This window comes from Notechis scutatus, chromosome 3, assembly GCF_049901735.1.
Source record: "Notechis scutatus isolate UNSWTSFEM ecotype Mainland chromosome 3, rNotScu1.2, whole genome shotgun sequence".
Lineage (NCBI taxonomy): Eukaryota > Metazoa > Chordata > Lepidosauria > Squamata > Elapidae > Notechis > Notechis scutatus.
Genome location: NC_142011.1, coordinates 104,303,339 through 104,330,120, shown reverse-complemented (window position 1 = coordinate 104,330,120; position 26,782 = coordinate 104,303,339). Strand labels below are relative to the sequence as shown.

Here is a 26,782-nt window from a genome sequence, read left to right as displayed (position 1 = left end):
GAGGAAATGCTCTTGGTGCCGCGTTTCATATACACAAACACACCCCGCCCCCAAGACACCTTCTTCGTAACAGCCGCTCTTGCCTCTGGGGGCGCTGTTGAGGACAGGTCGTCCGTGTGTCCAAGCTTAAAAAAATAAAAATAAAAAAAAAAGAGGCTAACTAAGAATGAGGGAAAGTTCCATTTTAGGAGTGAAGAGGCTGAACTTTCTCCACGGTGTTCAGTGCGGAGCGATGGAGGAGTGGAATCTTTCGAGTCTCAAGGCAAGTGAGCTTTCTCCCCCACCACCACACACACACCCTTCGTTCGGGGCAAAACGGGGAGGCTGAGCAGACTCGAACCTTTGCAGCATCTGGAAGACGGTTTTATTGGAAAGAAGGGCTGGCCGCTCTTTCTAACGTTTTTGGGCCAGTCTAAATCGATTTGACTCAATAATAATTTCATTTTATTTTATTTATTTATTTTGCCAAGCATGCATTATAGAACAAAATTCTTTTCTTGGCCAAGTGTGATTGGACACACAAGGAATTTGTCTTTGGTGCAAATGCTCTCAGTGTACATTAAAAAAAAAAGATACATTCGTCAAGAATCATAAGGTACAACACTTAGTGATAGTCGTAGGGTACAATAAATGATCAAATCATACTAGGAAACAGTCCATATAACTAGTAAGGATACAAGTGACAAAGTTACAGTCATACAGGGGGATGAGTGAGAAGGATGAGAAGATAACAGATATAAGTATAAACATGATTATTAATACATGAAATAGATACGAATAAAAAGGAAACGTTAGGACAGGGACGGTAGGCACATTGGTGCACTTATGCACACCCCTTACAGATCTCTTAAGGAATGAGGTGAGGTCAACAGTAGACAGTCTAAGTAGACAGTCTAAAATTAAAAAATTTGGGGTTCGGGGAAGAAACCACAGAGTTAGGTAGTGTATTCCAGACATTGACCACTCTTGCTGAAGTCGTATTTCCTGCAGTCGAATTTTGTGCGGTTTACCTTGAGTTTGTATCTATTGTGTGCTCTTGTATTGTTGTGGTTGAAATTGAAGTAGTCATTGACGAGTAGGACATTGCAATAGATAATTTTATGTACTATGCTTAGGTCGGACTGAAGGCGGCGTAGTTCTATGTTGTCTAAGCCTAAAATTTCAAGTCTGGTGGCATAAAGTATTCTGTTGCGAGTAGAGGAGTGGAGGACTCTTCTTGTGAAATATCTCTGGACTCTCTTGATTGTATTAATGTCCGATATGCAATGCGGGTTCCAGACAGATGAGCTGTATTTGAGAATTGGTCTAGCAAAATTTTTTTGTAATTATAGTAGCAACTTTTCATATCTATGTCTGTGCGTGTGCAATTGGTGCAGAAATTTTATTTGTTGCAGTAATATTTTCCTTAACTATTATGACTATGATCATGATTTATCACTTATATCTTTTTTGTACACTGAGAGCTTATGCACCAAAGACAAATTCCTTGTGTGTCCAATCACATTTGGCCAATAAAGAATTCTATTCTATATTGCTAACATTCAGTAAATATTTTGGCAGTGGTTTGCTCTCCAAGCTTGGTTCAATTTAGTTTCTTGAACGTTTTTCTTACCAGACTAGGTAACATCATCAGCACCACAATTTCCCCCTAAAACTCATCTCTGGTTTTTCCACTAGCAGCATCTTGGTGGAATCTTCCTGCTGCAACCTTAAATTTGTTGTGAAAGTAAGAACATAAAAAAAACTTGAGCATGTCTTTGAGGTCAAGTATGGAAAGCAACACTTGTTACATCTTGAATAACTGATTCCAATTAGCTTCCCCTTAATATAGGAAATTTGTGTATCTCATTGTGTAACTTTGGGCCATACAATATACTCTCTTTCAGTCCAACCTTTCTTACTGAATTGTTGTGAAATGAGATCTCTTGAAAAGTGTCTTAAACTTCTAAATGAAAGACAAGATAGAAATCTGACAAATAAACTGATAAACATATCAACTGAGCCAGTTTTGCTTTGACTATGCAATGCAGTTTAAGTACAGTAGCTAAACTTACAAGGCTTACAAATGCAAGGCTCAAGCTCCAGAGCTTAGAGTGGCTTTTTTCCCCTCCACTTTCAAAACCTGAACATTTATTTAGAATTCATTCGCTGAGTTTAGATGCTTCCCAGCTCTAACAAACTTGGGGTGGCTTACAACCTTGGAGTAACACAAAGCAATAGAAATACAAAAAATAACCAGAATGATTCAACAGTATCTACAAAATAATGAGATGGCAATTGAAACACCAAAGCAAATATAAACATCACAAACAGGGGAGTCCCATATACCTTACTGGGGAAATAGTTGGGTTTTCTGCAACATCATCAGGGTGAGAACTGTAGTAATCTTGTGGGAGCTGATCTGATCCAGATTATCCACCCAATAGCCAGAATCATCCTCACAGCAGCCTTGCAGATGATCCAATGTTTGCCCCTACCCAACATTGACTGGGTCATCCTAAACAGGCCTTTGGACAATTATTGGTGGATGAAATAAAAGTGGTGTATGTACCAGCTTTGCTATCTTTATTACCACAAGGTAGTTCCTAATATGATCTCTTACCCATGTCCATGCAAGATACTAGGCTAAGATGTAGTCTAGTGTGTTGTATACACATAGCCAGAGTAACACGAAGTTCTTGAAGTACCAGGAGAGTGACAAAGGTAGGAAATATATCTGTTATTAGAAGCATTGAGGAATGCTTCATGTATACAGGGTAAGAGCTAATATAATCATGCAAATTCAGCCAAGCTTAACACAACTGCCACACCTTTGCTGAAACATTAAACATAAAATACTACAACAAAGGCCAGAGCATTTACTGAAGCAGAGGGTTGTTAATAATAAGAAAGTGATTGTTAGCACAGAACCTATTGTCCTTTCCCAAGGCCTGAAAATAGAGATTTGTAGCCTCTTCACCAGCTGTGCTCTGAACAGGTCTCTTGAAGGCTTAGCAGAAGGTTAGCTAGTGCAGCCAAGGAGATGTTTCTTTGCAAGTCTTTTTGTTCCCATCTATTAGAGATTTTTTTTTTAAAAAAAAGCGTGCCCTACTTGATCAGTATTGGAGAGCATGAACAAAATGTCACGTGTTCCCATCAGTCTGAAACAAGGAGTCCCAGCTATTTTTTTTTCCTACCTCATTGTTAGTTAGGATGAAAAAGTACCCAATTGCTTCAGACTAGGGCCTGCCTCTTGATTTCTCTCCGGAGTTCCTGGAACAAAAACAGAAACCGTCTCCACATTAACCACATCAATATCTCACCTTTGGGGAAGGGTTCTTGCAAATCCATTTTAGAAACAGGGAAATAAGAAGAGAGGCAATGCCAATACATACCAGATAATGTTTTCAAGAAATGCAGAAGTTGTTAAATAACATTTGCATTCCTTTCTAATGTCTCCAATGGTTTCTCAACAAAAAATGTGTGTTTTGACAAAGCCTCTTTTGTCTGTAATTTCAGGCTGTCATCCCACAAGACGCCACATGAGGGCAGTCAATCCATTTCTTTATTGATTACCAATTTGCTTTTAAGAAGCATGGTTACTGCATGCAATAGCCTTCAGTACACTGTCTTTTAATGATAAGATGATTGATGTTTAAACTATATTAGTGTAGCAGCAGGCACACTACAGTGTAGAGCCTTAATATTAGAGGGAAAACAGCTCTTTATTTATTGTATAGCAGGAACACTATAAAACAGAAGACATAAAGAGATACTTCCATTGGAAAACTCTGATTTAATCCAATATGTGGGTCCACGCAATGAAACGTAAGTCTACAGTTGCATACTATAATTTAAAGAACATAGCTGATTTTTGTACACAATGCTTCCAAATGTAAGAAAATGTATCAGCCATATACCATGAAGTGGAAACAAAATACTCAGATAAGTTTATTATTATTACGTTGATTGTCAGAGTACAACATGTGTACAATAAAAAGTTTCCTGAGGATGGGCTCCAGCAGAAGTCCGAAAAGCTTGTAGACAGTCCCAGTGACCAACCCAGATTGGATCCTGGAAAAAAAAAACCTGAAATGACTAAAATGTGTATCTAATTATGGAAATCAAAGCGGATCTTTTTTTCCCCTCCTGGAATGCACACTTCATAGGAAAATATGCAAAAAACTGCACAATCTGCCTAATAGGTTTGGCTAAATTAGACAAAGGAGATGGCAAAGAAATCCCAGAGCTCTGGTTCCATCTTACCTGGAGGACTCCAGGGAAATTTCCTGCTTTCAGTGGATCTTTGGAATGGTTAGGGAAAAGCATGCATGAGACTGAGACTTAGGAAATGGATGCACAGCCTGTGGCTCCAGGGTTGCATGCTTTAAACTTATTTAAAGTTGCTCCTAGACTGAGTGTACATTTATTTATTATATTATATTTGTGTGACTTCAAATTATTCCCTACTCCTGGCAATATCCCTATAGTTTTCTTGGCAAGATTTTCAGAAGTGGTTTGTCCTTTGCCTTATTCCTAGGGCCAGCTGGCTTTATGCCTAAAATGGGACTGTTCTTTCAACCTTGGTATCTTAACAGTTGGTTCTATTATTTATGCATTATATATGTATGTTGCCGTGGTGCTGCAGGGGTTAAAATGCAGTATTGCAGGCTAATTCTGCTGACTGCCAGGGGTTTAATCCTTACCTGCTCAAGGTTCACTCAGCCTTCTATCCTTCCGAGGCAGGTAAAATGAGGAGCCAGATTGCTGGGGGAGGAATATGCTGACTCTCTAAACCACTTAGAGAGGCCTGTAAAGCACTGTGAAGCGGTATATAAGTCTAAGTGCTTTTGCTATTATGTTTTACATGCCACCAATTCACTGAATATTAAAGCAGGTAGCCATGGCTGGTTAACATAAAAGATTACAAAAACAAATGGCAGAAGAGATGTATCTTGGCCACCTTCTCAAGATAGGCATAAAGGGAGTCAAGCACAGTCAGCTCTACAAAGAAATCATTACTCCCACTGAGGGTAACACAGAAAGCCCCCACTTCCAAAAGCACAGAGTATTGCAAAGAGCCTCTCTTGCAAACCTTTTAACATCCCAACAAAGGCTTGTAATAAGAAAGGAAGCTCCTCAGAGATTTAGGATCTAAGCCATTAAGAATTCCAATATCAACCACATAATTATGGCCAGAAAATAACTGGTGACCTATTTAAATTTTTACTTTAACTTCCTGGTAGCAGAGCCTGACTATCAGTCTAGCTGCCACACCTTATATCAATCAGTGTTTCCAAATACTTGTCTCGTAGCCCCATGTAGAGCTAATGGCAATAATCAAGATTAGATGTAACAAAAATGTCAATAAATCCAACCAACTCAGGAGTGGCCACAGCTGGCATATTAGATATAATTGCAAAAATGCACTCTTTTCTATACTGGCCACCAGGGAATCCAGTGACTGCCAAGAATAACATAGTACTCCCAGACCGAGGACCTGTTTTTTCAGGAGAAATATGACATTCAACCCAGAATAAAATCCAAACTCTAAATCTGGGTTCTTATCTACTAACCATACCTCTGCCTGAAAAAAAATAACCAAGATTATTGATTTTTTTGGATGTCATCAGCATAACAATCTCTTTCTCCTCCATATCTTCAAATGATAGTCTCCAGTAGCTTCATGTAGATATTGAACAGAATACGGAACAATAGATATTTCTTTTAGGGAGATAGTATAACTCAAGATATTAAATAGCATTCATCCAGCATCACCTTTTAGACATGGCTTAGAAGGAAAGGCAGGAATGGCTGCCTTAAAATTTCAGCTGCATTGGATGATCTACAAGGATATTATGATCTGTGGTGTCAAAAGCCATCAAGGGATCCAGAATTAGCTATACTTCCTCAGTCCAATTCTCAATATAGTTTACCCATCTGTGTAATTAAAGCAAACTGAGTCCTATATCAAAACCCTAATGGAAATAGGTTTGGGTGGCAACCACATCTCATAAAAGTATTTGTAACTATGAGGCTGCTATTTTCTTGCCTATCTTTACAGAAATCAAATGTTTTAAGGTTGACTTGCAGTTACTCAAATCTTCCAGGTTAAGGAAGGGTTTTGTGATGACCTGGGGCATGACACAAAGGCAACACAGTCAGGTAAACAATAAGAGTCCCTTTATCATCTCCAACTTTGCCCCCGATGTCCAGGTTACCTTCGGCTAGAGAAAAACTCTCCCAGGAACGGCCTTTGACTGTAGAAAATTCAGTCCAAAACAAGGTACACACAAACTGTAACTTAAAATCCAAACAAACCAAACTGAAGTGATTAGTTTGGCAGGGCAGGAGCAGGAATTTCAAACTTGAAAGTACGACAAAACTCACACAGTTGGGAAGATGCCAGGAACATAGATAAGCCACAATGATACAAAATGCAGTCGTTTGCTCCCAACAGCTTGCTGCACCCCACTTGCCTTTTTTGTACACTGTGTTCCCAGCTGCAGCTAATGAAGGGAATCAGGGCCTTTTCCTTCCTCGTAAGCCACACAACCCACATTGCTCTTTTCTCCGTTCCTCCCTGCATGCCCTAGGATGAAGAGGGGAAGGGCCTGGGTCTTCCTCTGAATTCCCTCTCCCTTATTCTACCTCTCCCCTGCTCTGTCCAGCCGGACTTTGCCCTTCCCCAGCTTCTTCCACAGTCAACAGAGCCACACTCCCACTTCCTATCAGCTGTTCAGCTTCTTCCTCCGAGTCAGATTCCGACAGGGGCATGACAGGTTTTTCCAATAAACATGCTTTAAAAGGGCTTCCTTTAGATAGGGAAAACATGTCCCTGCCAATCCCAGTAAAGAGGCGATGGCCACTTCTCTTTTCTTTTGAACCTGACCAATTTCAACATTTGATCAGCTTTGGGGGGCAATGGCATGTAAACCAGTGAGAATCCCCATCCCTCCATATACCTATGTATGTCTTCAATGTGTACAAAGGGAAAAGGACCCAAATAACACATTTTTAAAGAGACAGGGACAATTGTGGACAATAATCACACTAAATGTATTTAAATTTACAAGGCCATTTCAATTAAATTTAAATTTTGTCTTGGCCCCACCAATAAAGAGGGTTGGGAAGAGGGTTGGGCACGTTTAGTAATAAAGATATTGTTATTTATATATTAAAAATTTAAAACTATGCAAAGGTGGTCTTCAACTTATGACCACAGAGCCAAAATTTATGTTTCTAAGTGAGACAGTTGTTAAGTGAATTTTGTCCCATTTTTTGACCTTTCTTGCCACACTTATTAAGTAAATCCTTGCAGCTGTTAAGTTAATAACATGATTGTTAAGTGAATCCAGCTTCCCCACTGACTTTGCTTGCCTGGTTGCAAAAGGGGGATCACATCATCCCAGGACTCTGAAACCGTCATAAATATGAACCTGTTGCCAAGCATTCAGATTTTGATCACACGATCATGTGGGGATGCTGCGAAGCATGACTAGTGTGAAAACTAGTCATAAGTCACTTGTTTTTCAGTGATGCTCTAACTTTGAACAGTTACTAAATGAACTGTTGTAAGTCGAGGACTACCTATGCATTATGCACATTAATTAATAAGTTATCTCGTATGAACACAACCAACAATTACATTTTCAAATTCCAGAGTTATAGAACAACATTTACACCATTTGTTTTTGCAAATAAACCCGTTATTTCTTTTATTTCATTTAACTCAATGCAATTTGTTTTGTTTTATTTTATTTATTCTGATCATCAGAACAGGTTTGTGTACTTTCTTGTAAAACCAGGATATGCATTTGGGGGTTTTGGCAGGTGTTTGTGTATGTGTGTGTGAAAAATGCAAGAAAATGCTTTTTGAGAAGATGCTGAATTCTTCATGAAGTTATAAACATTGTATGTTGGATGGAACTGGAAATATTCATAAGAGGGAATATTTATCCATACAGCAGCAAGAAATGCCTTCACAGAGAAAACTGGCAGGATAGAATAACTGGTTTTATTCAGTTTTTTCTCTCTCTGACATACTGGGCAGGGTTTGGACAAGGGCTCCTTTCCTGCAGCCTGTAGGGAAGCTGTTCACTCACAGATCTATGATTTTAATGGGAACCAGCGTCTTCTTCCCCTTAAGAACAAGAAAAGAGAGAAGAGGAAATATTTCCCCTTAGTTCCTCTCTCCCTCAAATTCTCATTATAAGGAACAAACTTTCTGATTCACACTAGGAAAATCCAGCTTGACTTTTTCAGCTCCAAATAGAATCCAATTACTTCTCCATGTGAGTGATGAATAAACACCCAAAGCCCAAAATAGACATTAATATTTATAGGGGGCAATTGCTGATCCAGGAGTCTGGAGAAAATAAATTACTTCCACTGAGGTTGCACCGAGCATTGCTCTCCTTCTGTTTTTCACTCAGCTAAACTAGAGTTTCATTGCACTATCCCCACATCACTGCCTTTGCTTCAAGGGAGTGCACTGCAGAATCCCCACACAAATTGGATGGAAAACTCCCTAAACCACCTAGCGCAGGCTTTCGGCCAAATGCATTGCTATCTGATTGATTGACAGGTCAAAGAAGCCCTTGGGGGGCTCAGAAAATGATGCAAGACCCTCGGGATAGCTACTGTACCAATTTCCGAACAGCAAAGTTCTATGAAAAGAGGTGAAGGAAACTGGGATTATCCAAACATCTAATAATTGAAAGCACACCTTTTCTTGTTTTAACGCTATAGTTCATTTTCACACTTAGCTTTACAGCTATAAAGTATTTTTTCTTCTTCACTGTGAAGGTCAAATAATTGTTTACTCCCCGACAAGTAAATTTCTTGAATTCTTATGGGAGTCATTAGTTGGTGATATAATTCCCCTCATTCAGAAATGCAAATAGACAATGCTATCTCAAAGCTTTAATGGTCTCTTTGCATCAGGAATTATTCTAGAGATGCTGTGAAATTCCCAGCAAGCGTCTTTTTGGGCCAGAGTTAGGAACTATTAATATTATCATTATTAATAATAAGTAATAAGCAAGAGTAAGCATTAATAATATTAATAAGGTAGCTATTAGCACAGGATTGTGGGGCAACTACCGGTATTAAATACCCCAGTTACTAGATTGAACAGAAGGAAACTAAGAATTTAAAATCCCATTCCTATTTTTGGGAACATTTTTTAATTTATCCCTCACAGTTCTTCTCCAGCACTAGACAAGTTTGGCAAAAATCTGGAAATTACCAAGTTGAACAGAATTCTTCAAAAGGTAGCTAGAGTAGGTTTTATTATTAAATCTGAATATACTGTCTCTATCCCGGAGAACCTGCTACCGAGCCAATTTAAAGGAACTGTGGGAATTATGACACTGTATACATGTACACATAATCTGAAACAAACAAGGTCTTTAAACTCTTTCGAGAGCAAACCCAGTCAGCTCAAAACACATAGCTCTGTCTAGTCCCTTGTCTGAATTGTGTGGCCTTAGAGGTAAATATGGGTCACTGTCTTTTCACTCTTATCTCAGAATTCTGCCTGGCCCTTTTGTATCATCTGAGCTTCAGCAAAGGGGTTGCCAATGCTTTTTATTTATCACCTTGCATCTTCCGTTGCCCATCCTCCAAAGGTCTGCACACTTGCAGCATTCCCGTTAGTCTCCATTTTGTAACAGGCAGCTCCTTTGTTACATTCCTTCAGGTGCCGCATCTGATGGTGATGTTGAGCTCTGCGTTTTGTATAGTCTAACTGGACGATTAGCCAGCACAGCAAGAAGCTGGAGGGGCAACACCACTTCTGAAAGAGCTATATCCGTGTAAATAAATGTCCAAAAGGATGCACACCATCAATTTGATGTGCTGGTTGGGAGAAGACAAGTTGGGATACAGCAAAGATCAGTCAGCCACAGTATAATGAGGTCTCGTTTAAATCTGACATCACTACTGTATCAACTACCACCGAAGAAGCACTAACCTCTGTACTGAAAACAAATGGCACGCAGGAAAGGTTGAGCACACAAAAGCTTCTGTAGTTCTGCTCAGACTGCAGTTTGAACTTTCTGATGGTTCTGCTAAATTAAAGGGGTTGGAATCACTTCAGGAGCTTTCTTTGTCGGGCTGCATCTGGTTCTGAGCTCTTAGCTAAACCAAGTAACTCAACCAGAATGGAGAAAGGCCTTCCCTCTTGTTTTATAACTATTATATTAGTTTTTACTCTGGAGCGGCCACAGTGACCTAGAAGTGAAGACTCTTATCTCCCACTTGGGAAGTTGAGAGTTCAATCCTAGGCAGCAGCAGCAGTAGTTTTTCTAGCAGGGTGCAAGGAGAAAATATCTCTTGTGAACCCTGTGTAGGTGTCAGGAAGGGCAGCCGGACAATATACATTCAGCTTCATTCAGTCTCCCCCTACTCCATCCCAAATAAAGAGGTTAAAGGGTCGTAAAAAGAAAGAAAAATACTAGTTTTCCCTCTAGTTGTGTCAGGTGACTGTGCCATCATATCCAGCCATCAAAGCTGGACAGGATTGGGAAAGCAGGGCTATTGGCCAACCTGTTAAGAGTGTCTGAGTCCAATAAAGGCCAAGATTCTTTGGTAATGGACTGAATCCAGTTTAACTGTAAAGAGTCTGGACTTAGACTTTGGATCAGCAGCCTTTGCAATTTTCTCTTGCTCATGGTGTTCTTACTGAGTTCCTAAATGTAACAACAAGGAGGGAATTCTCCCACTATTCTCTTGTGTTTTTTATTTTTATTCCTCTTTAATATAAGCAAAATGAATTGGTATTTCAAATATTTGATTTTTCCCCCTTTGATTTTAGGTGGCGACTTGTAGAATTCTTGGACGTTTGGCAAAATGAATATCACAGCGGCAGGTCTATTCTGTATCTATGGCTCAATATTCAATACTCAATATATGCAGGAATATTGCATGTGATGAGTGCTTGTACAAGGAACAACAAATTAGCTTTAATCACTGGGTGCATTTTTTTTTCTTGGTCTCCATGGTGAATATGCCTTGGTTGCCTAGTTTCATACCTTTACAAAAGTGCTTGTAGTCATAATGTCACACCTTTCCTTTCCTCCATATTATGTCTATAGCAAATTCACACTGCAATTTGAACAAGGCAGAAAATTATATACGTGTATGTTAATGGGATAGATCTTTTTAATTTTGTTTTATTTTTTAATTGATGGTACTGTAAAAATTAACTGCTTTTCGAGGCATAGCTATCAAAAAAGGGAATGAGTTTACGTACATTTCAATTTCATGGGAAATTTAAATCAGAATATTTTTTTTTAGTTTTTGACTCAATCTATAATTGGGTAAATACTATTGTGATGAATTTTGGTTTTTGATTTTCCTCCTTGCTTAGAGCCTGGATGCTTAGTCTGATGTAATGATTAAGAAACCACGCTAGAAACTGGGACATTGAATTGTAAGTCTTAGGCACAAAGTCAGCTTGGTGACCTTGAGCAAATCCCTCTCATTCATAGGAAGAAGGCAATGGCAAACTGCTTCCGAAAATCTTGCCAAGACAACTGCAGGGACTTTCCTGGGCAGCTGCCAGATATCAGACCCTAACTTGAAGCACTTTGCATCCAGAAGATGACGTATTCAATTGTTCATAATTAATTAACGGTAAACTAGAAAAGTATAGCCTCCTAGACACAATACTTATTTGTGCCTTACGTTCTTATTCTCTTTATCTTTTCTTCTTCTTTCTCTATTGTTTTCTAAAATGTTTAATAAAAATAAAGAAAATAGCAAGGAAAGACATTGAGCGAGGATTAAAGCTTGATTATAAATGCTGCCCTCTCTCACTCCTACAAAACAGCCATTGATTTTCTCTTTGAAGAAGGAAAGGGGAGGAGAAATGGGAAGCGGAGCTCAAAGGTAGCCCACTACAAAAGGTAGTTTTCAGAGACCACTGAATAGAGAGTGGGGGATTGCACCATTCCAAAGAGAGAGGGGAGCCTAAATGTCATTTGACTGCAGAGTCTCTTATCCTCCTATTTGAATACACATTTAAGGATAAGCTCCAAGATTTGCTTGGAGAACCTCTAGTCAGTAGACAAAGGGAATGCAATTCTCTTTAATCCGGGTTTCTCTCTTGCCTTTCTTCTTTCAATTGCAGAGAACCTACCCTTCAGCCATTGTGGTTCAGTCAACAATTGTCAGGCTGGCAGGGTCATGCTGACACACAACCATTTGAGGCAACACTTTTGCTTGCAAAAAGAAAGGAGAAAGAACAAGTTGCAATTATCCCTATTTACCTAGGAGTGCCCTGCACAGCAGCCAAACACATGCTAGCAAGTGGCAGGTAAACACACACACACACACACACACACACACACACAAACACTATTTACATTGTCCCACACAATGATAACTCTTGCTTTACAATAGCATAAATAAAGGCAAGTCCAACGTGTTCCCTTCCCAGCCTGTCATTTAATTTAGCTTCAAGTAAGCAGCTAAGACAAGGTGTGTGTCAAAACAGATGCAGCTTGAAAAGCTGGTCCTTGGAGCTAAAACAATTAGAGACAAACTATCAGCTTTTAAATTTCAATCCAGCTGCTTAATCCTGCTACAATAAGTGTGCAAAAAACAATTAGGGAAGACATGAAGCGTGTTTCAGACCTCAGGTTCCACTGATGTTTTGGAACAGAATCACTAGTTCAAGGGATTGTGAACATAATAGGGGTAATTAAACGGGCAGTAGGTTGTGTAATAGGCAGGCACATTAGAGGTACAAATCCTTGCTATCAAAAAGTCAGTTGCTCTGTAACCTGTGTGAAATTATTACTGTAATTATTGGGGATTTTTAAATAAATATTCAAAGATCCAGTGCGCCGCTTTGAGCTGCTGCAGATTCTCGTACCTCCAAGTATCAATATCCTCACTCTGCCCAGAAGGGGAGCAGGAAATAGTTAGCAGGCATTGCAGGTAGATTCCACCAATGCTGGAGAGAGAGGGAAAACTAGCAACACTTGTCAACATCCTTCTGGATTTACAGAGGACTCCCACAAAATCATTAAACCAATCAGTTCAGGAGTTATGAAGAGAAATAAGACCGAAGTTCTCTCCAAAAAGGAAATGGAGACTCATAAAAATGCTGGCTTTTCAGCTATAATGCATTTAAATTGGAGATCAATATTCTCAGTGTCCCAACAATGCTAATGTCCTGGGAATACAGAAATCCAAAGCTGCTTTCTACTGTAACTGATGCTAAATCTTCTTGTGGAAATGCCACTGCTTTACATTATAGCAATGCTTCCCAACTTTGGCAATTTTGAGATATGTAGACTTCAACTCCCAGAATTTCCCAGCCAGCAGGCTTGAGTTGAAGACCACACATTTTAAAGTTGCCACGGTTGAGAAATACTGCATTATAGGTTTAATTTTGGGACTGTAAATTAAGGATTGTGAATTGTGATTGAATAAACCACAATTGGATAGTTTCATATAACACTTTAAGCTAAAACAAAATCTGATCTAATTTTTCCCTTAAATATGCAATTCTTTCAGTTTAAGATCCTTGAACAAAGCTTGGCCAAAAATTAAACCCAAAAAATTGCTTCAGCTGTATTTATTTTGGGGGAGCTTGTATGACCTTGACTTGTCCTGAAGCTGAAATCTACTTTATATGGGAGGTTATGTTTTAAAAGTTGCATGGATCAAATTGTACCAGCCTCATTATGTGCAGGTTCCATGCTCAAAACAGTGCATAGTTCTGTGTTCTTCAACCACAATTTAGGCAGAGCATGAATTAAAGCTATGAATGGAACACTGGACTTCGGGGATATTGCCTTTTAAAAATTCCACACTTCCCCTGAATTTCAGCTAAAGCTAGAAGGTGCTGGATCCCAACTTCTCTAAGGACGTGAGGTTCTGAAGGCTAGTCTACACATTCATTTGTGAGTCATTCTGAGTATTCAAAAAATGTCCAGCTATGGGCAAAGTGAGAACCAGTTTGGTGTAGTGGGTCAAGCATTAGGCTAGGAACCGGAACACTGTGAGTTCTAGTCCCATTTTGAGCACAAAGCCAGTTAGGTGACCTACTCTTTAGTTTCCCTCCTAGGAAGGATGCAATGGTCAACACTTCTGAAAAACTTTGCCAAGAGAACCATAGGGACTTGTCCAGGCAGTCTCTGAGAATCAGACATGATTGGATGGAAGGAAAAAAAAATGTGTGAAGTAGTTTAACTCTCTTTTGTGATTTGTTTTTGCTACCTGGTGAAAATGTTCCTTCCCTTGAAAATAGACGACTAAGGAATGGCTCTTCCAGTTTTTCCTCTCGGTTTTTAATCAAATATATTCATATATGATAATTGATAGCCAGGTCAGAGCCATTTTCACAGAAAATCTATTTACTATAGAGAACCAGCCTGGAAAAAGTCAGTGCAAAGATTAGGAGCAAAAATACAATGCCATAAGGAACAACAACAATACTACAATAACAACTGTAACAAAGGGTGCTAAGCATTATATTTATTCCAGAGGAATAAAAATACCTTCACACAATTAAATGGCATACACAATGGAACTTCAAAATCTCTAATTCTGCATAACCGAGGGAAAAGGAGGCCTTTTCAGTATTTAGTCTCTAGGTTATTTAGAAGCAGGTTGAGGGGCTCATTTCAACTTTCCTTTCATCTGGGAACAAAGGTATAATTTTCAAACATTTCCACAACCTCAAACAGGTTGTTAGGGGACCAAGGTTTTGTTTTGCTTTTGTGTTCTCACTCTGCCACGAAGAAAACGTAAGGGTGACGGAATGCAGTTAGCCATGAACAGTGTGATGTAGCTGTACTCAGCAGGGAGAGAAACAACTAATTGCACAATTCACAGATTGGTTTATGGTTTTTTTTTAGTTTATTAATTCATGGTTCATTGTCTTTGGCTTAGAATTGTAGGTGAACCTTCCTCTCCTGCAAACAATTGTGAATCTAATCACACTGTTTTCTGAATGTTTTAAATATAAGAGATGGTTCACCGAAACCGAAACAATATTAAGGAATTCATGATCTATAATGTATGAAACAAAGCAGCTCATCAATAATCTCTCCCTCTACTTTCACTACCCTGGTACAGGTAGTCCTTGACTTACAACCACAATTGGGATGAGAATTTCTGTGGCTAACAAGGCAGTTGCTAAACGAGTTGCACCCAATTTTTACCACAATTGTTAAGCAAATCCCTGCAGTGAAATGAATCATGTGATCATGAAGCCTTGGTCCTCATCCTTGCATCCATGCAACGGTTGGTGGTTCCAACGAGTTAACTTTCTCCTGCTGACCAATGGGGGAATACTGCAATTAGACCTTTGTTATTGCCTTGTTGCATTTGTTTTCCCAGCAAGGAAAAAAATGAACATTCCATTTAAAAATGTACAAATGTACAAGGCACATAGTTATGACACCTTGATTTCAACAGGCTGGAAGAATAAGACAGTAAAGGGGTGGCTAGGGGCTATGGGGCATGACTTCAGCAGGAAAGGTAACAACAGAGAAGTCCAAAGAGACAAGGCTAACCCTTATCCTAATTCAACGTGCATATGTCTGTCTGTTGCCTTGGTAGTGGTTTTTCTTCCCTATTCTTCAAGGCCATTCCTTAAGCCCTCTGCAGAAACTGCCTGCCTTGCAGCTTCAGCATTTACACGCAAAAATTTATTTTGCGGCTTTTCTTTGCTGCACAGCTGACCCTGAAAATTAATTAGCTGAAGTGCAGAGGAACCGCTGAGGGTGTCACAACATGGGAACCGGGAGTCAGCGCTGATCTCAGATTGGTACAAATCTGGTAAAGAGAGTTGGCTGCTGATTCTGAAGAACTCCTTGTGCATTGAAAGATAAGAAAAGAATTTCCTACAAATGGGTGCTGAAAAGTGGGTTGTTGGGAGGAAAGGGGGGAGGGGGGAGATGTGGCTAAATAAAAATCTGTGTAAATTAAGCCCTTGAGACCTTGCCCTGTCTCTCCTGATCAGACTAAGAACCAAAAGGTCTGTCCTGTAGGGGAGAACTATTGTCCAGGGAGGGAGAAGGAGTGTGCGCCAGTGCAAGCACCCACCACTTGCATGAGTGGAGCTTAATGCGCTTGTGCACTTGCCCATCTCTCCCATGGCCCAGTTTCGAACAGGTCCCCTGGCGTTGGGGATCCTTGACATACAATGACATAATGTAATATATTTAATTCTGACATAGCTATGACATTTTCTTAACTATGGCTTATGGTTAAACATGTTTTTTGAGTACACCTAGAGTTTGATTTGGTAATTAGCAATGTGATACATTCAGACTAGGATAATAAGATCCTTACAAATGTTTTCTCTATTCTGACCGTGAGAAAGTTGATAAAATCATCTCAGATGACAATTTGTGAATGATTTCACTTCATCTGATTAAAATGTTCTTCTACCTATTCGCTTTCATTGAGGTTAGATCTGGGGCAATAAAAATTGATATAGCAGAATGTGAAGGTAATGGAAAGTGTATTATTGCAAGTATTTCAATAATGCGCTTAAGCCATAAAACTAAATGGAATGTTGTGTACCATTAAGTTTTGGAGGAGAACCAGCTGATCAGCATGACTGCTCTCAATGCATGCACATATGTGGGGGAGGTAATAGAAGAGTTTGACATTTTGTACCTCAAGCACTCTGTTTCTGGAAACAAATGTACAATAAGCATTGGTATGAATTTAACTCATTGTAAGAAATCCAGAACCAATACTAGTGTAACTCATGCCTCTTTTAAATCTTGCCATCTTTTCCTTTAATTCCAGTCATTTTAATACTTCATCATTTGGCATAAGACATTGAAAAATGCCATCTGTGAGTTCGTTCATTCAGGTTTCCATAAGAGGTTTTCAGCGCTTCCTCCCTTAATCATTTATGACAAGACAGATGCCATCTTTGCATTGCCTGGAGAGCCGCAGAAACAGACAGGGAGGAAGACAGAATGTGGCACCAAACGTGACAAAATATCTGGAATGCAGCCAGGCCTAGTTCCTTCACCTTTGGAAAACACCTCACAGTATAGTCAAGTGAGTACACAGTTTTTGTCTTGATGATAATCATAACTAGCTTTGCATTAGTGTCAGGTAGAACACTAATTATTGCATTGTAGATTGTTGCTGGAAAGATAGTTGAAAAATTAAAGAGTTTCTGCAGTTGAACAAAATATTGGCTGAGGAATATAACTTAGCCGTTTTTTCTAAATCTGATGATGGCTGCTGGCTTAGATGACTTTAAAAGAAACTATATGTATTAATGACTGTGGACTATAATATATAGAAGTGAATCAAATACCAAAAGAAAGTATATTACGGAATACCAGGCTTCACAGAATGCTAGCTGGGGAGTCTGAATGTTGTAGCACCAATACACCCAGAGGTCAGCAACCTGGTGAAGATGATTCAAGAATATATGGTTAACCACTACTGAAACAGGAAGAGTTTATGTAAATGTGAGTCTATCAGATTTTTCATGTGCTGAACAGGGATTATCGGAGATGAAGGAATATTCTAGGCACTTTCAGGAAACTAGTCTTTCTCTCCGCAATTTAGAACCCAAGTTTAATAATCAAGGAAATTGATCTGAGTTGTTTTGACTTTTTTTTCAACTCTCTTCAGATTTATTTTCAGGTCTGAGAAAGAGGTACAAAAATACGAATTTGAGCTGACAAATAGCAGTCACTGAAATTCTTTCACAATGGTTTCTAAGTTTTTAACACAGTAAATTATGTATCAAAAGTTCCTAATCCTTGTGCATTTGTTTGATTACAGCCCCTATGTCAGGAAGAGGTCTGGCATGCTGGAACACTCTGGAACACTCTGTAATTAAAAATCCAGTAACTGTCATTTCATTTCATTTCATAATTTAGTAATACCTTACTAAATACCATTATGGATAGGCTAGTGATACAATTCTATTTTATGGGGGTGGGGAGGAATGTGACAGCTAAAATTGGCAACAGTGAAAATATAGGGTGGAAAACATTTAACAAAATGGATTACCCCCATAAAAGTGAATAAACAAAAAATGGTAATTTCAAACAAAACATCCATTGTCTGTATTTACATAGCATACTCACCATAGTTAATTTAATCATGGTTTACTCAACCCATTTTTCTGGTTTTCTTGCCCACTCAGTTATGAATTAATAACATGGACTGCCTTAACATAACACACTAAACTGACATATGGTTGAGTCATTTCTGATTCAAGTATGTCCTGAAAACATTATATAAGGAACCAGAGTAAATAGGGCAGGGGAGATATTTCTGAATTTCCCTCATTTTAGTTGACTTATGATCTGAGTCATTTTTAAAACCACACATGAAACCGCATATCATAAGTGAAATAAGTCCATTCTTCCCTCTCCATAGAAATTTAAACACTGGAGCCAAGAGAATTTTACAATGGGCAGAAGAACCAAATGTCTGGAGCGGAAAATAAATAGTGCAATAAAGCCTAATGAATAGTGTAATGGTGCTTGCTGGAACTATAGCCTCACTGTCATGTTCCTGCCCTGGATTTGACACATACTATATGCGCATGCATGTACGTGCATGCAGATCTGTAATAAATACATGCTTGGAAGCATTATTTCCCCCTTCCTCTCTCTCCAGTGTTGGGGGAAAGCAGGCACCCCCAGGGCCCCAACTCCAATTTGCAATTCCCTGAGCAGGCAGCAAAACCCCGGCAGTAACTACAAAGCCCCCACCCTCTTCCCATCCCTTGTCTTGCAAGCTGATCTAATCTTGGTCCGAGGGCATTTGCAGCAAGGACAATTTCTGCCTCCTGTGCCTGTGTCTCCCTTTTCTTTATCTATTATGCTGATTATAAAGGCAAAATCTAATACAAGCCTCCTAACACTTTTCCAGCGAAATCAGTTTTTCAGCCCATCAAATCTATGGCATATCGTGTCAGTTTTCCATACCCAAGCTTTGTCTAGCACCAGTTAATAATACTGTTGCCTTGTTAAGACATCTGTAAGGAAAGAGACCCCGGTTGCTCTTGCTTAAAACTGGGGGTTAAAGAATATACTAAAGAGGATGCTATATCGTCCAATTCAAGAGGAAATGCTTCTAAATTTCTGATGACTGCAGATCTTAAAAGGGGAAATTGTTTTCATAAAATAAAAAAAAAATACCACAGGGCAGAATTGGGCAAATGGAAAAACTGTGCGTTAATTTAAATAGACCTGACTAGAGGAGCTGTATTTTAAGCTGTGCTAACAAAGAAAGGCCAAATGTAGAAGTGACAAAAAAACTTTTACAAAAACACTTCAAGTTTTTGAGTCCAGGAAGATATTTTTGAACTCCAGAAAGGGTGTGCCCGTTAACAAAATACAATGGCAATTCGAGGATTATGCAAAACCTGTGTCTACCTTCTTATTTATTTCAGGGTGTGTGGGGGAGGGAAGGAGGAGTAAGACACAGGAGGAGGCTGTCATGTGCCCAAGAGCACAATGCACGATCAAGAGCAAATGAAAGCAGAACATAGCAGGATTACAAGCAGCCCAAGGCCAGGCTGGGCCTTGAAACTCCTCTGCGCATACAGAGGAGACTTTAGGGCATGAGCTTAGCCAGACAGTATAGGGAAAGGCCTCAAAATTAGGCCACATAACATAAAATTGACTGACAACAGCTGGCTGTATAAATCCCAGGAAGCCATAATGTGTTTGGTTCTGACTAGCATACTTTGTGACAAGTGGAGTCTCATGTGGATGTGGTCTATTTATTATTTATCTTGTCCTAACTTCTTTTATTGCATAATAATAAAATCAATTCATCTATATTAAAATATATATGGCTCCCTAATGCATGTGGACTGGGATCTTGTAATCTCTTTAACAAACAAAGAAGAATACCAACTATGATATTCTGATGTGTGATAAGATGTTTTTGGGTTGGCCCAACTAAAAACAAACAAACAAGCTCCATCTCCCCATATCTTATTTCCTATTTTTGCATGGTTTACAAAGCTGTTTTTTCCAACAATCAATTACCACAAAAGCCTGAAAGGAAGCAGAAAGCAACCATTCAGAAGCCTGCTTGGTTAGTTTTTCTCTTTCATTGACAAACCATTGACACTATTTTTCTTCAAACTTTTGTTTCATTTGTTTAAAATAAGCTTGAGATTTTTATTTACAACTAGACAACCATTGGGCCAGTGTTTCAGAGAACTACCTTACCTAAGCAGCAAAACAGAATGATCATGGGCAAAAAAGTAGTGCAAATGAGTGTGACTTCTGACTTCCTGCTGGCTTCCCCATTGAAGTTCCTCGTGTAAAGGTGGCAAGGAGAATCAGAAATTTCCTTCCCTCCTTCCCCCCTCCCCTTCCTTCCTTCCTCCCTCCCTCCTTTCCCACATGGGGGCATCACAGGATGCATGAAATTGCAGGTGTGGTGTAAGGTCTGCAAAGGCCATGTAGGATGCATGGGGGCACTGCAGGTCAAGAAGGATGCATGGGAGTCATGGATGTGTGTGAGAGATACTGTGCAAGTTGGGAAGGTCACATGAATGTTGTCATGGGCAAGAAGGATGCTTGGGGGTGTTTGGGAGTGTGTGAGAGGTGCTGTACAAGTCGGGGATGGCACATGGGGTGGTGTGCAGGTCAGGAAAGGAGCATGTGGATGTCCAAAGATCAATGCAGGTCAAAAAAGGCAAATGAGGGCCAAAGTTCAGGGAGGAAAGAGGTGCCATATGGGTCAGGGAAGATGTGTGGAGGTGATGTGGGTTGAGAAGGGTGTATAGGGGTGCTCAAGAGGTACCACATAGATCAGAGAAAGCATTGGGAGGTGGCATGGTTAAGGCAGTTGTGTGGAAGTACATAAAGAGGTGCTGTAGTAAGGTTATGGTAAATGGAGAACTAACAGAATTTATAGATATAAGAAAAGGGACAAGGCAAGGTTATCCACTGTTGCCCCTGCTGTTTGGGCTAACATTGGAAGTGTTGAATAGGAATATTAGAGAAGACAAAGAAATAAAAGGAATGAAAATCAAAAAGGAAGAGTATAAATTGCAAGCCTTTGCAGATGACCTGGTATTCATATTAGAAGACCCATTGGAAACAGCACCTAAATTAATAGAAAAAAATAGAAGAATATGGAAAAGTAGCAGGTTTGAAAATAAATCAAGATAAAACAAAGATATTAACAAAGAATATGTCAGCAAGGCGAAAGAAAGAGTTGGAAGAAGCTTTAGAAATACAGGTCACAAACAAGGTTAAGTATTTAGGGATATACATTACACCAAGATGTAGCACACTAAAGGAGGATAATTATCTTAAACTCAAACAGCAGATTGCGACAGATTTGAGAAAATGGGGAAATTTACAATTATCATTGATTGGGAGAATATCTACAATTAAGATGAATGTATTGCCTAGAATTTTAAATCTATTCCAGACAATTCCAATCCGACTAGGGAAAGATTTTTTGAAGACTTAAATAGAATTGTGCTGAAATATATTTGGCAGGGCAAAAAAGCAAGAATAAAACTAAAACTGTTACAAGATGCGAGAATAAGAGGAGGGTTTGCTTTGCCCAACTGGGAGTTGTATTACCAGGCGACAAATCTGATGTGGGTAAAGGAATGAATAACATTGAGGAACAATAGACTATTGACCTTAGAAGGGCACGACTTGCTGTTGGGATGGCATGCCTTCCTTTGGTACAAAGGAACTAAATCACAGGGGTATTTTAGAAGACATTATATCCAAGAGGCATTGTTTTTGAATTGGGAGAAGATAAAAAGACAATACTATTTAAAAATTCCATTATGGATATCTACCATTGAAGCTTTTTCTTATCCAATAATATATAAAAAGGAACAAACAGTTAGATATGGTGAGATATTGAATGAAAAGGGTGAACTTAAATCTATGCAAGCGTTGGAAGAACAAGGTGTAAAAATGAACTGGTTTTCATATTTGCAAATACAATCTAGATTTGATAAAGATGTTAAAACAGAAGATATTTATGATAAGTTGACTGATTTAGATAAAATTTTGATCGGTACTGATGAAAAGGTAATTTAAAAACTTTATGGACATTTATTAGAATTTAAATTGGAGGAGGAACAAGTTAAAGAAACAATAACTGCTTGGGGGAAAAATTTTGGAGAAAAATGGCAAAAATTGTGGTCTCAAAATTATAAAATGACAATGTCAACTGCATATAAAGAAAATTTGTATAAGATGTTTTACAGGTGACATCTACCCCCGGACGAGACTTGTGAGAATGTTTAAGAATACATCGGATAAATGTTGGAAATGTCATCAGATACCTGGTTCATATTACCATATGTGGTGGACATGCTCAGACGCAAAGAAATATTGGACTAAAATCCACACATGGTTGGAAAAAATGATAAAACAACATATAGACTTTAAACCAGAGATCTTTTTATTGGGAATTATACCGGAAATATACAACAAAGAGCTGAAATATTTGATTGTAAATGTTTTAACAGCGGCTAGGATTATATTTGCTAAGAATTGGAAAAACGATAAAATACTTATGCAGGAGGAAATTATTAAGAAAATTATGGACTGTGCTGAAATGAGTAAATTGACATTTGAAATTAGAGAACAAGAAGATAAACAATTTTATATGATATGGCATTTGTTTTAGCAATGGTTGGACAAAAACACATGGTAATGTAATAGACTAACTAAATCTGTGATAGAAATTTAATAGATTGATATAAAATATAATATAGACATATATAACCATTGGTTGAAAGTATAACATAAATTTTAAGATAAAATATGTAATATCTCATATAAATTGATGGAATAAATAGTCTAATCATGGATGATTAATAACTGATAAATATATAAGCATATGTTAGTTTGACAAGGTTAAAATTGATATAAACTGTGAGTAATGACTACAAAAGGATAGCACAAAAGTTTTGTAACCAACTGACACACTGTACGTATATAAAATGGAAGATGGTTCTATTTTATATGTATATGTTTGTTTTTAAAAAAATAAAAACTCTTTTAAAAAAAAGAGGTGCTGCAGTTGCAATGGGTGTGTGTGAAAGGTGCCCAGCAAATATGTCTAGTGCACAAGTTGCAAGGTTGAATTTATATCTCAAACAGTATGGTCCTAAGAATTCAAATAATTATAATTGTTTTTTGAAATCAGGAAGGAAAAGCGCCAGCTAAAAGTGTTTAAATTGGTTTAAATGGTTCTCAACCTTTAAACAAGGCATTTTATACAATAGTTAAACAATTCATATTGTTTTAAAAAGTTAATGGTCAATGACGTTTGAGCAAGGCTGAATCCAGATCGGAACTTGGGATTCAGAAATACAAAGTCCATACGTAAATGGATTTAAGTAGGGTTACCAAATCCGCACAGCAAAAATCTAGGCAGCCACTAGATTGAGAGCAGACACAGAGAAATAAGTCACGATTGCCACGTAGTACTCATATAGTTGTTAACAGTTCAGACTTGGTGGTCCAAGGATAGGTAGGATAGCCCTAATCCATAATATGATGTTTTGGTTATGAATTAATGTGATTGACTAGTTTATGAGTCTACATTTTGTGTGATGTGGTGACTTAGAATTCAGTGCAGAGTGAACCACACAATTGTGTTAATTCAGTGAAATTTAGTAAAATAAGCATGTTTTATGCAGATAGGAGGAATCTAGCCAAACTAATAGGGCTACTTTATAACTTTTCCCCTCTTTCATTTAATCATGTACTTTACTATTTTCAGAAACTGCCTGGACAAGTCCTTGCCGTTTTCTTAGCAAGGATTTTCAGACGTGGTTTGACATTGCCCCTCTCTAGGGCTGAGAGAGAAAGACTAGCTGAATGTCACCCAATTGGCTTTGTGCCTAAATGGGACTAGAACTCACAATCTTCTGACTTCTAACCTGATGCATTAACAATTACACCAAATAGCTCTCAGTTTATAGCTTAGTGTTATGAAAACTCAGCTGGATTTTTTTAGTGACCCCAGCCACACAATCACCCAAATATTTAGGATTTAAATGGCTGATGAACATGTGAAAAATTACTCATTTGTGTTTCCTCTGCTGTAATAAATAACTTTGATTAAAGTTTACCAGCCTTATCTGAATCACATCATAAACGTTTAGCTTTTCTACTTGAGAACCAGCTGGGTGTATTTGCACGAGACTTTTATCACAGTTAACCAAACTAAGGATTACTCAGTAAATCCAATTTTCTGCATTTATGTGTTACATAAACCATGCACTAACCAAAGAGGCTGAGCTAACACAATACAATGCTAAAATACAGTTATCTGTGGGTAAATATATCATGCCAACACAGTCATCTGGTTCTAAACTCAAACATCCAGGGAAGCCTAAAGACAAACTGAGGGATGTTATATTTTCGAGAGTAGATTATTCATCTTTGGCTTTACTCTTTTCTTGAAGAAAATTATGTCTTATAGAATAAGGCTTCTGACTTGGACCCTAGAATTACTTCTGACAAATCTCTATAGATGCTTTGTCTGCACTACTCCGTCTTTTGCAGGATGCACTGAAGTTGTTGAAGTTGTTGACAGAGTGGTCATTTCCTCTGGAACTTCAGACTCTTAAGGCAGGGGTGTCCAACCTTGGCAACTTTAAGACTTGTGGACTTCAACTCCCAGAATTCTCAGCTTGCTGGCTGAGGAATTCTGGGAGTTGAAGTCCACAAGTCTTAAAGTTGCCAAGGTTGGACACCCCTGCTCTAAGGTTACAGAAAATGAAATTTCAAACTTTATGGTCTCTTGTGTTAACAGACCTAACAAGTATTTTCTCATCTGAGTTAGGCCAGGATGCAACTAATTTGCTTTTTTTAAAAAAACTGAATTCCATCTAGATTCCTTTAAAAAAAAAAATCCAGAGTTCTTAAAATGACTGGGAACCTGGAACGTTTTAATCTGGCAATAAGAAGAATACAGAACCTGTGCTAATTCTTTTCCCCAGAGGCCATTCCAGGCTGTTTGTCAAAATGTGGTTCATCTATTGTTCTCTGAGAAGATCTTCTGGTTTATAAAATCCATCTACATTAATTCATAATAATTATACTTTGTATTGCTATTACTGAATATCTTTTTAGAATGGGATGTAATGCTGTTAGGAGATGTTGCTTTGAATCTACACATGCTAGCTAAAAAAAATAGAATGCTACTTGCCCCTTTCACCTCACCATATTTAATGAAAATTATTCAAGATTATTAGAAAAAATAATAATGAAACTTTCAAAAGCACATAAATTCAACCCCAGCATATAATTACATCTTTCTTCTGGTTCATCATTCAGCTACCAGCCATTGCCTCTTACTTTCTCTTCCCAAAAGTAAGGATTTTGTAGGGTAGACTGGACCATAGCTTCCCTATTATTCTCATGGTCCATCTGCAACATTTGATCAAATGTCCAGTTGCACAACTGTCCCATGTGGTCTCTGCCTTCTCTTTCCCCAATGAAGCCCATTATTTTATCTTATACCACGTGTATTGTGGGCTAGCAGGCATTGGAGAGCCATCATTTGTTATTTAATTATCATTGTAACTCATGGTTGCTTTCTTCTCAGGAAATTCCTCTACAACAGCTGAGAAGACATCTAAGCCCAGCTACAAGGCAGTTCTAGGATCAAAGCAGGTCGTGGTAATATGACAGGAGATGTGAGAATACAAATAGCATTTCTAGGACAAGATTGGCCTGTAATTTTTTAAGCTTACTCCATGTCTGAAGAGTCAGGTTACAAAGGTCATTGCTGTGTCTGTTCTTCTGTCAGATCTAGTTGCTTTCTTAGTAACAGCCATGCTTGTTCTTGAGGGAACTAGAACTAGTACAGTTTTCTGTATATCTCTCAGTGGAGAGCTGGGCCAAAAGTCTGAGAAACCAGCAGAGCCTGATAGGAGGACATGTTCTTCTTTAGTTGCAAGGCAACACATATTACAGTACAAATGGATTGTACTATATATTTTCATAGCTAAGGTTGTGTACTGTCTGCTAAAGAATTCACCAGCTGAAATCTTATCTCAGTTACAAATTAAGTCATCCATGAGAATTTACTATTTTTTCAGCTTCAGTTCCACATCAATGGTATAATAATTATATTACTGGACTGCTCTGTGAATTACTAAAAATTGTCAATGATGCAGAAGATTCATGATTAGAACTTACCCAAAATGGGAGTGAGGTGACAATCTTCTCAATCTTATTCTTCGGGTAATTGTGAAGCATTTTACACATGCCAATTTCAATACCAAAAGGAGGTCTTGCTATTTTCTCTCCTTATTCCATTTGATGTACTGATCATGGTAGCTTCTAGCTGTCTATCCCTTGATTTGCATTAAATGCTAAGAAGCCTTGCGTCTAATTTCAAGTCCAAAGACAGCGTTAATAGAGACTGACTCTAGCTTTTCTGTGTTATGCCAAGATGTGACAAATGATTATGAATCATTGCAATAAAATATGATTTTGCTACTTAGAATTCAACAAGAATAAGAAAGGAGAGTGACTAAAGAAGCATAGGGATGTGTGTTTTGTTATGAAAGATTAAAAAAAAGTTAAAAATGTCTCCTAAATGGCAGCTGGTTGCAAAGGGTATACCTGGGTGACTGCCCATATTCAAGTCCCTGCTGAGTAAGCAGAGAGTGTAGGATGAAGATAAGACAACCAAGGAATGAGCAAGTATTAAGTAGAGATACAGCAACAGCAAACAAAAGTTTGTCAGAAGAATTCCTAAGAAACTTTTCTTTTTAAATGAACAGGAACATGGTTAGCCTGAGGATGTAATATGAAGATGGTGCACT

The 26,782-nt window shown here is 38.4% G+C and overlaps 1 long non-coding RNA gene across 1 annotated transcript; it reads left to right on the top strand.

Annotated features, from left to right (window-relative positions):
• The first annotated feature begins 102 nt into the window (after positions 1 to 102).
• Positions 103 to 11,652, top strand: LOC148131313 (uncharacterized). Its single transcript, XR_015748720.1, has 2 exons — positions 103 to 266; positions 11,479 to 11,652. It is a non-coding gene; the product is annotated as an uncharacterized LOC148131313 (long non-coding RNA).
• Positions 11,653 to 26,782: the final 15,130 nt, after the last annotated feature.